The sequence below is a fragment of the Mus caroli genome, chromosome 14 (assembly GCF_900094665.2).
Source record: "Mus caroli chromosome 14, CAROLI_EIJ_v1.1, whole genome shotgun sequence".
In the NCBI taxonomy this organism is placed as follows: Eukaryota; Metazoa; Chordata; class Mammalia; order Rodentia; family Muridae; genus Mus; species Mus caroli.
Genome location: NC_034583.1, coordinates 12,620,403 through 12,628,857, shown reverse-complemented (window position 1 = coordinate 12,628,857; position 8,455 = coordinate 12,620,403).

The following is an 8,455-nucleotide window of genomic DNA, read 5'->3' as shown; positions in this document are numbered from 1 at the left end:
GGTACTTAGGAGATTTGACTCGGTACTTAGGAGATTTGACTCGGTACTTAGGAGATTTGACTTGGTACTTAGAATTTCACCCCAGCCGCATGGTGATAACTGGATGCAAAAGGACTAATAGTTGGAACATTTTGCTTGAGATAGCAGAGACCAAGGACTTTCACTAAGAAAGTGGCTTGGTGGGTGGAAAGGTCTCAGTGCCTTAGTGGATATATTAGTCAGACTGTGTTATTATGACAAAATGCCTGGCATAACAGTTTATAAGGGAAAGGTTTATTTGGCTCTCATTTTCAGAGGTTTTGACTGTAGTGAGGAAAGCTTGGGCCACCAAAATGATTCTGTATGGCTAATGAAGCTCCATTATATGCTAAGCATTCATCTTGGTACTTGCCAGCCATTTGTCTCTGACTCCACTCCCTGAAAGATAAGTTCCCAGTAACCCTGATTCAGTGACCACCATCCAGAAATGGACAGCTATGACTATCTACTTGTTATGATATGACTAACTGATTTTTTACTTCTGTAACTTGCTTACACAGATACACAAATTGTTTTGAATTGCCTTAACTACTTAATTTAGCAGAACAAAACAGTTTTTACTTATTTACATAGATATTGAAGGTTTTTCCCTTTAAAAGTCCTTCTGCATGCCCCTCCTTCACAACAATCTCAAATTTGACTCATAGATTGTTTGTCCTTCTAGCAGCTAGACAATAAATTTTAAAGTTATAGTTGGATTAACTCTTTTCCTGGGTCTTTTCCAGGGATCACAAACGCCGTGATGTTTGGAGGCCCCAGCAAGATCCCTGGGAGACCTCAGACTCAGGGCTAGGGGTCTGGGATAAGCCCCACAGGGAACAAACCCAAAGTGGACTGGATAGGCTCCAGGGATCCCAGATTGCAACTGCCACAAATTTATAAATTGAAAGTAAGAATGTGCTTCTAAAGTTTGGACCTATCAGTGAGTTGTTCTGTCCTACTTTGGAATCTAGACATTTGGAGAAACAAAAAGCAAGATTATAGACCTAGTCTCTGGGATGGAGGGGACACCCTACTGTCCTTTTGGTTTTAGTGTATAAGTGAACATATGTCTGAGTTCATCTTTTTTTCTTTCTGATTGTGTTGTTGTACTGTCTTCTTCTGTTCTCTGTTGTCTGTTGTATTTATCTTTTCAAGTTTTGTTTCACAGATAGGAATTGAACTGAGCACAGCCAAATAGCCTCTGAGCTCCATGTAACATTTTCAGGATTTCTGGGATAGATTGTTCCTGGCTGCCTCTACACTAACTCCCCACTGAAGCTTGCTCTGTCCCTTTCATTGGCTTGCAGGGACCTGCCATTAAAGTCCTACAGATACATCAGGTACTTCTCTACACCCTCCTGTTTGAGATCCTTTTTCCTCACTCTTATTTAAAAAAAAATTTTTTTTTCTAGCTTTTTTGCCAGCTGGCTCCTGTCAGCTGGTTATGTGAAGTTGGGCCCTAACTGCATGAAGCCTCAAGGTTTTCTGGAGAAACTAGGGTATACATGCTAAAAAACTAAAAATTAGGATGAAGCCTACCTAAGCAACTATGGGAAAGCTGTTGTTATATGTAATGGGTAAAGGCTCTAGATATTATATAAAACACACCCCTCCAGAAACAAAATTCTTACAACAAATGGTATATTTATTTGTTACTGTTGGATTTCAGACCTGGGATAAGGAGCTGAGGTGCATAATTTATATACTAAGGCAGGCCTGGCCTCCAGGTTGTCCCAGCATTCCTCAGTCCCTATCTGGTATACCCTGTTCCCAACCCTGACCTCTCCAGTCCAGGGGCAAGTATGCCTGTCCCTCCCACCCCAGAGACTCTTCCCTATATAGTCCAGACATTTTTTGTCTCCCTCTGTTGCTTTCTTTCCACCCCACTTCTGTCACTTTCTCTCTCTCTCTTTCCCCTCCCCTCTCTCCCTCTTCTTGGCAGCTTCCCTGGCTTCAGTCCTTGGAGGCCAGTGAACTTGCCCAAGAGCGGTTTCCTAATAAACTGGCATTATATATATTTAAATCTGGCTTGAATAGGTTCATTTCAACAACAGAGAAATAATTTATCAGTGCCCCATATTATTTCAACTAAAAAAAGGTTTATACAACAATTAGCATGGTTAAATATAATTGTCGATGTCCAGCTCTTTGGCTTCTGCCCCTTTCTTGGTTCCTGTTTACAAAATTGTTCCCTCGCTCAAGATAATGGATACTCAAACTTTTGCTAAAACAGAAACTTTCTTTCTCAGGATCTGTAAGACCATTTCAAGGTGAGGGTGCGGAGGACCTATAAAATTCCAAGCAAAAACTTTAGCTTAAAATTTTTAATAAAAAGGTTAATAATTAAAAATAGGGCTGGGTGTGGTGACTCACGCCTTTAATCCCAGCACTTGGGAGGCAGAGGCAGGCAGATTTCTGAGTTCGAGGCCAGCCTGGTCTACAAAGTGAGTTCCAGGACAGCCAGAGCTATACAGAGAAACCCTGTCTTGAAAAACAAAAACAAACAAACAAACAAAAAATTAAAAATAGGTAATCATAATTTGCTATTCATGCTTATATGTAACTTGAAATCAATTCTGGTCATCTTTCTAGACTAAGGAGACAGCTACAGGTCCCTAAGATATTTTGGATTAGGATAGATTTTTATGTGATAATTTTTGTCTTAAAATTTTAAAATAAAAAATATATATGTTTAACAAATAAGATATATTTGATAAATAAGGTTCATAAATTCCAAGGTTCTGTCTACCCAGATTAACAATAACTGAAATAAAGATGTAGACCTAGCTTCTTTATCTTTGCTAACTTCATTAAGCCTTAATTATTTGGATAAACTGAGTCATACAAAAAAGTATAATAGTTTGTAATGGTGTACTATGAAAGAATAAAAAAAAATACAAAAATCAAAATAAGGTTTCCGATCTCTCTATAAATTACATTTATAGTTTTTAAATCCCCAGTCTCTCTATGGGCTACATTTATGACTTACATTTCATTTTGATACTAAGAAAGCTTCCATTCAAAAATTATAATTTCTGAGACTAAAACTTAACATGGATAAGACTGTCAAATCTTAATCTTATTAAAGCGGCTAACATCTAATAAACTATTAAGCATAATTAGGGCATGGAAGTTAATATTCAGTCATCTTATAAATGATCACATTCTTTAATGTGCTCAAAACTATGTTTGTAATCATGCTAAGTACAATTGTAATTCATTTTCAGGGACAAGCTTTTAATTTAGCTCTCTGCATTAAACCTTAAGCAAGTAACTAAAAACAAAAAAGTTTGTTTAGCTCATATATACTTAATAGATAATGGTACTCAGACTTCTCAGAGAGCTACTGAATATTGCATTTAAAATGTTTAATGAAAAAAGCTTACTATGAAAGACAGACTCCAGTTCCTAGCAGTGACCCCAAGGTCTCTAAAGAAGGGGGCACAATGACTCCACCAGGATTATGGCAACGCTAACCATTGGATTAAACTGCCTCAAGTGCCTTACTGGCCACCAGGACCCAGCCCAAACTTTGGAGAGTTGATCACAGCACTTTGCCTATAAAAGGTGAGTCAGTCTTCCAAGTCCCTTCTCCACAGGAAAGCCTCTCAGATCTTCTGGGCCTGGCAGCCAAAGACTGCCACTGTCCTGGGACCTCTGCCCACAGTGAAGCACCACTGGAGCCTGATGGGGTGACTGTCTAGGTAATGGACAAGTCTCTGTCATTTTAACTGGTATATGGGCCTTTTGGATTATGCTTCCTGCTATAATTTATTCTTCTCAGATCTCTGATGGCTAACTGAGCTTTGTTAGTTTAACAGCAACAGGCAACCTGCTCCTTTCCCCAAGGCTGCAGTCCGCTAAGTTCATTTCATATGTAAAAATCAGGCCTTGCTGTCTCCTAGGAGCTACTATGTCTCCTGCTGAGAAAGGTTGGTAGGTTTGCCTTGCTAACAGTCTTCATATTAAAGGATAAACAGGTTCCAGATGTAGCGCTTTACTGCTCCTTTATTTAAAAAGAACTTGCTTTGCAGTGGCTGCTCTCAGTAATAACTACTCATGTCTGATAAATGATTAGATAAAAAATGGTTAAAAGTCTACAAGTTCTGAGTGTCCAAGGAAGTGTGTTAAGGAGTATAAAGGTCTGTAGATATGAACACTTAAGGAAGTTCCCTGGGGGTCTGAGAAAATGATTTAAAGTATGTAAAAGCAAATTGTAACAGTATAAGAAAAAGATTTAAGGTATACAGAAAAATAGAAAATATTTTTGATTTCTTACTCCGTTCTATGGTATACTTTACTAAGACTTCAAAAGTTGAGAGTTTTAATATTCGTCAGTGGAGTTCTGATAAGCTGGTAGGGCACTGACTCCTTACTATTCAGTCACAAGCTCAAGATTTTAATTTGTCTTTGGTTGTCTTCTAAATATAGACATAAGGGTGCTTCTCATTGGCTAAAAACATCTCTACAATCTCTATATTTCTAGCTCTCTGGACAATGGAAAAAATCTTCATGTTTTTAACCCAAAGCCACAGCTTTAGCTGTGACTCAAACGTGTGAGTCTACTCTGGCTGTCTTACAGAGGCCTGTTAGCTGATTTTCCTATAATGTGGACTTAGTACAGGTTACAAACAGTGGTAATGCTAATAGAGCTAAAACGTTTATCTCTTTTTGTGAACTAAAAACAATCACAATCACGTAAGCTTCAAGAAATTGTGGGAGTCCTCGTAAGCCTTGGGTCTGCCTCTCACAGGTTTAATGGGCTCCAGCTAAGTTCCCCAGCTGCCTGTCCCTGAGGGTAGGATCTCTCTCCAACTCTCCTGTAGTCTCAGGACTCCTCCACTCCCCCAACTACCAGGATAATGGGCCTAAAATGTCCAAATGTAGGATTTTCCTTTAAGTTCTTAAGCTTTAACTTCTCTTCCTAAGGAAGTCTATATAATTGTTCCAGTAGATTTCCAATCAACTAAGCCTCCAAACTGCTCCAAACATACCAGCCTCAGGTGGCCCTTCCAAACCAGCAAGTGCCTGGGCTTGAAGTCAATGTAAGCCCGATACTTCTGACAAAACTTCCTACCAGTTGAGCCCTAGCTTTGGACCAGCATTTCATACTATTCCAAAGCCACCCATACTTCACTAGCCTCAGATGGCCCAACAAAACCTGTACAACAAACCAGATGTCCCCTGGCCCCCTCCAGGCCTTTGTCCATCATCCCAGCCTTTCTGGGCCTGACGATGTCCTAGATGAGGACTACATCATCCTTTATCATTAACAAAAGTCTGAAATGTTAGGTCCAAAGAAAACCAGTTCCCCTCTACCAAAGAAGACATGTTCCTATCACTGTCAAAAGAAACAAATGGCTGTCTACAGTGCTCAGCACATCAAAGCTCATGCTGGCCTCTAGACACCTTCAAATACCTGTTAAAATTGGAGAGTTATAAAAAGGGTTACTTAAGATGTAAGGGAGCTTAGATCTGATTGACTGACAATTAAAATATCAGTCTTTATCCCTACATAAATGTGAACCAATGATTTGATTCATATGATTTAGAGATAGTAGGAAATGATGTGGCTAAAGAAACTCCATTTTATGCTAGGCATCCATCTTGGTATTTTTGAATACCAAATGGCTTTTGAGCCATTTTCCTCTGACTTCAGTCCCTGGAAGATAACTTCCTTGTAATTCTGATTCAGTGTCCCCCTCCTCCAAAAAAGTACAGCTGTGACTATCTATTGTTAGGACTAACTACTTTTTGCTTCTGTAACTTGCTTATACATACCCAAAGGCTATCTTAAGTTGCCTTAACTACTTAAGTTAGCAAAACAGAAGTTTTTACTTTCTTGTATAGATACTGAAGGTCTTCACATGGTTCCCCTCCTTAAATCACTGAAGGTCTTCACATGGTTCCCCCCCTTAAATCACTGAAGGTCTTCACATGGTCCCCCCCTTAAATCACTGAAGGTCTTCACATGGTTCCCCCCCTTAAATCACTGAAGGTCTTCACATGGTTCCCCCCCTCTTTAAATGTTATTCCCTGTTGTAGTAATATTTAACCTCAATCGGAGGTTTCTATCTCACCTTGATCATTCAGTTCCCAGTAAAAGACAACACAACTTTTATATTTATGACAAGCCTTTAATCAGCACTGGAGCTGGGCAGATAGCTATGCTCTAAGCTATTAAATCTACTTTCCCATCAATAACCCCAAGTTATAACTTGCCATGTTCCATCTGGGCAGCTCTTAACTCCCAATTACTCAGTCCTCATGGTCATATTTTCAGGATTCCTACACCATGGCGTCTTTTTTCACTTTCCACCTTCTTCCTCTTCCTCCTGGTCTCTCCTAGGACCCCAAGCCCAGAAGCCAAACACTCTTCTGCCCAGCTATAGGCTGTAGGCATCTTTATTCAACAATCAGGGATAAATTGGGGGTGGGGGCAAAGTTACATAGCATCACTTAGGTCTATGTGCAGATTCTCTCAGCCCTGGGGGCAGCCAGGCCTGAGGGCAGGTACTTAGCACTATAGTACATAGCAGAAGACCAAACCTCAACAATTCCCCACACCCCTTCTTCATGGAAACTGCAAAATTGACTTAGAGATTGTTCATCCTGATAGCAGCTAATCAATAAATCGTTTAATTATAATTGGATTTAGTCTTGTCTTTTCCCAGGGGTCACACTCCATTGCAGCTCCCATGATAGCAGCTAGCTAGAAGAGAGGGAGAAAGACTTCATCATGTCCTGATTTTCTTCATTGCTCCATTTTTTTCTATTGGGGTAACAAAACTATGGGATGATGCCACCCACTTTCAGGGTAGATGCCATGCCTTTAGTTGATCCTCTGTGCAAACACTCTCCCATCCGGGTTTTTCTTATCTCCTAGGTGCTAGTCAGTCCAGCAAAAAATAACAACCCAAAGTCACCATTACAAGCCCCACTCCTCCTCAACTTGACACCTAAGCCCTTCTCCTTAGATTGTGACCAAAACCACTGAATACAGAGAAGAGAAAGACTTTCTAGTCTGATGCTTCACTAGACTTTGGGTCAGTTAGTTGACCCATGAATGGTTTGAAAAAGGAATGAAAAAGGAATAAGTGGGTTTAGACATATCAGCTCTGGCCTCTCTGCAGGTAGCTGGAAAATGCCACAGAACAGGTGTAACCCCCACCAAATAAGAGAGTAGAAATCATGAGTAGAAATAAAGGCAGCCACTGTGTCAGAGGCTGAGCAGAGCTGCCTGGCTGCGTTCTTCAGCTCCTCCACTGACAGAGGGACAACTGTCTCAGGACATGAACCTGTGCTGACATCTGGGACCCAAGCCACCTGACAGATACCAACATCAGGAATGTGCCCCAGAGAAGAAAGGAAAGGCAACCACCTCAGCAAAGAACAGGGGAAGGGGAAGGTAATTAGTTTTTGTGGAACAGAAGACCTGGCCTATTTCTTGCTCTGGATTTAATCAACTCAATGCCTGAAAGGTTGGGAAATGATAGAAGTGGGGAAAAAGAAACCATTACAAATGAAGGCTGCTTCTCCGGGGATCCAGCTGGCCCTGAAGGCAAAGCAAGCCAATGCCTGGGTTGCGGCTCATGGCACAGCTGTTGAACAAGAATGAATCTCTGGTCCTGAAGGGAGGCAGGGGAGGGAGAGCCGAGGCCCAAGAAGGAGCTTGAGCTGGGAATTCTTGGTGGAGGTCAGTGGTATAACCATCCACTTGGGATAGTTACTGCCAGCAGCACCGAGTAGGCCAATGAAAAGTTTTAAGTCCTTTTTCTTGATGGCCAGACCAAGAGCAGACTTGAGCCTTCAAAAAGTATCTTTGTGTTTAAATTTAGGAATATAGCATTTTAAAAGAAAAAAAAAAACACAAAGATACATCAGTTAGACAAGGGTCAGGGTAACCTTGAAATGTTCATTTCTGGCAGAGCAAGAGCATAGTGAGTATTTTAGATACAACTTGCCAATTATTCTGGCTAATATATCTATAGCGTAGTCAGTGCCATGGAAATCTCAGGTGTACTGCCAAGGCAGGTGTGGCCGTTGTGGGAAGCATAGAGGGTGGAGACACAACAGTCTAAGCAGACACAACATGGAAACAGGACAGAATGGTCTTACCTTGATCATTTCATTTCCCCATTTTTTTAAAGTTATTTTCAAACCTCTGATCTCGGCTAAGGGGTAAATACCGAGTCCTGAGGGTAATTAGCTTAACAGAAGTAATTTACTATACATGGCCCCAGAGTAGGTCTTATAAGTAATTTACTATACATGGCCCCACAGTAGGTCTTATAAAAAGGCAGCATAAGGGGCCAGCCAGGCCAGTAAGGAGGCTTATGAGCCATGATTCTAATTCAACATTTTATCGTACCAGAAATTAATCTATGCTCAGGTTGTCTTTTGTTTTTGTTTTTTTGTTTTGGTGTTTTTTTTT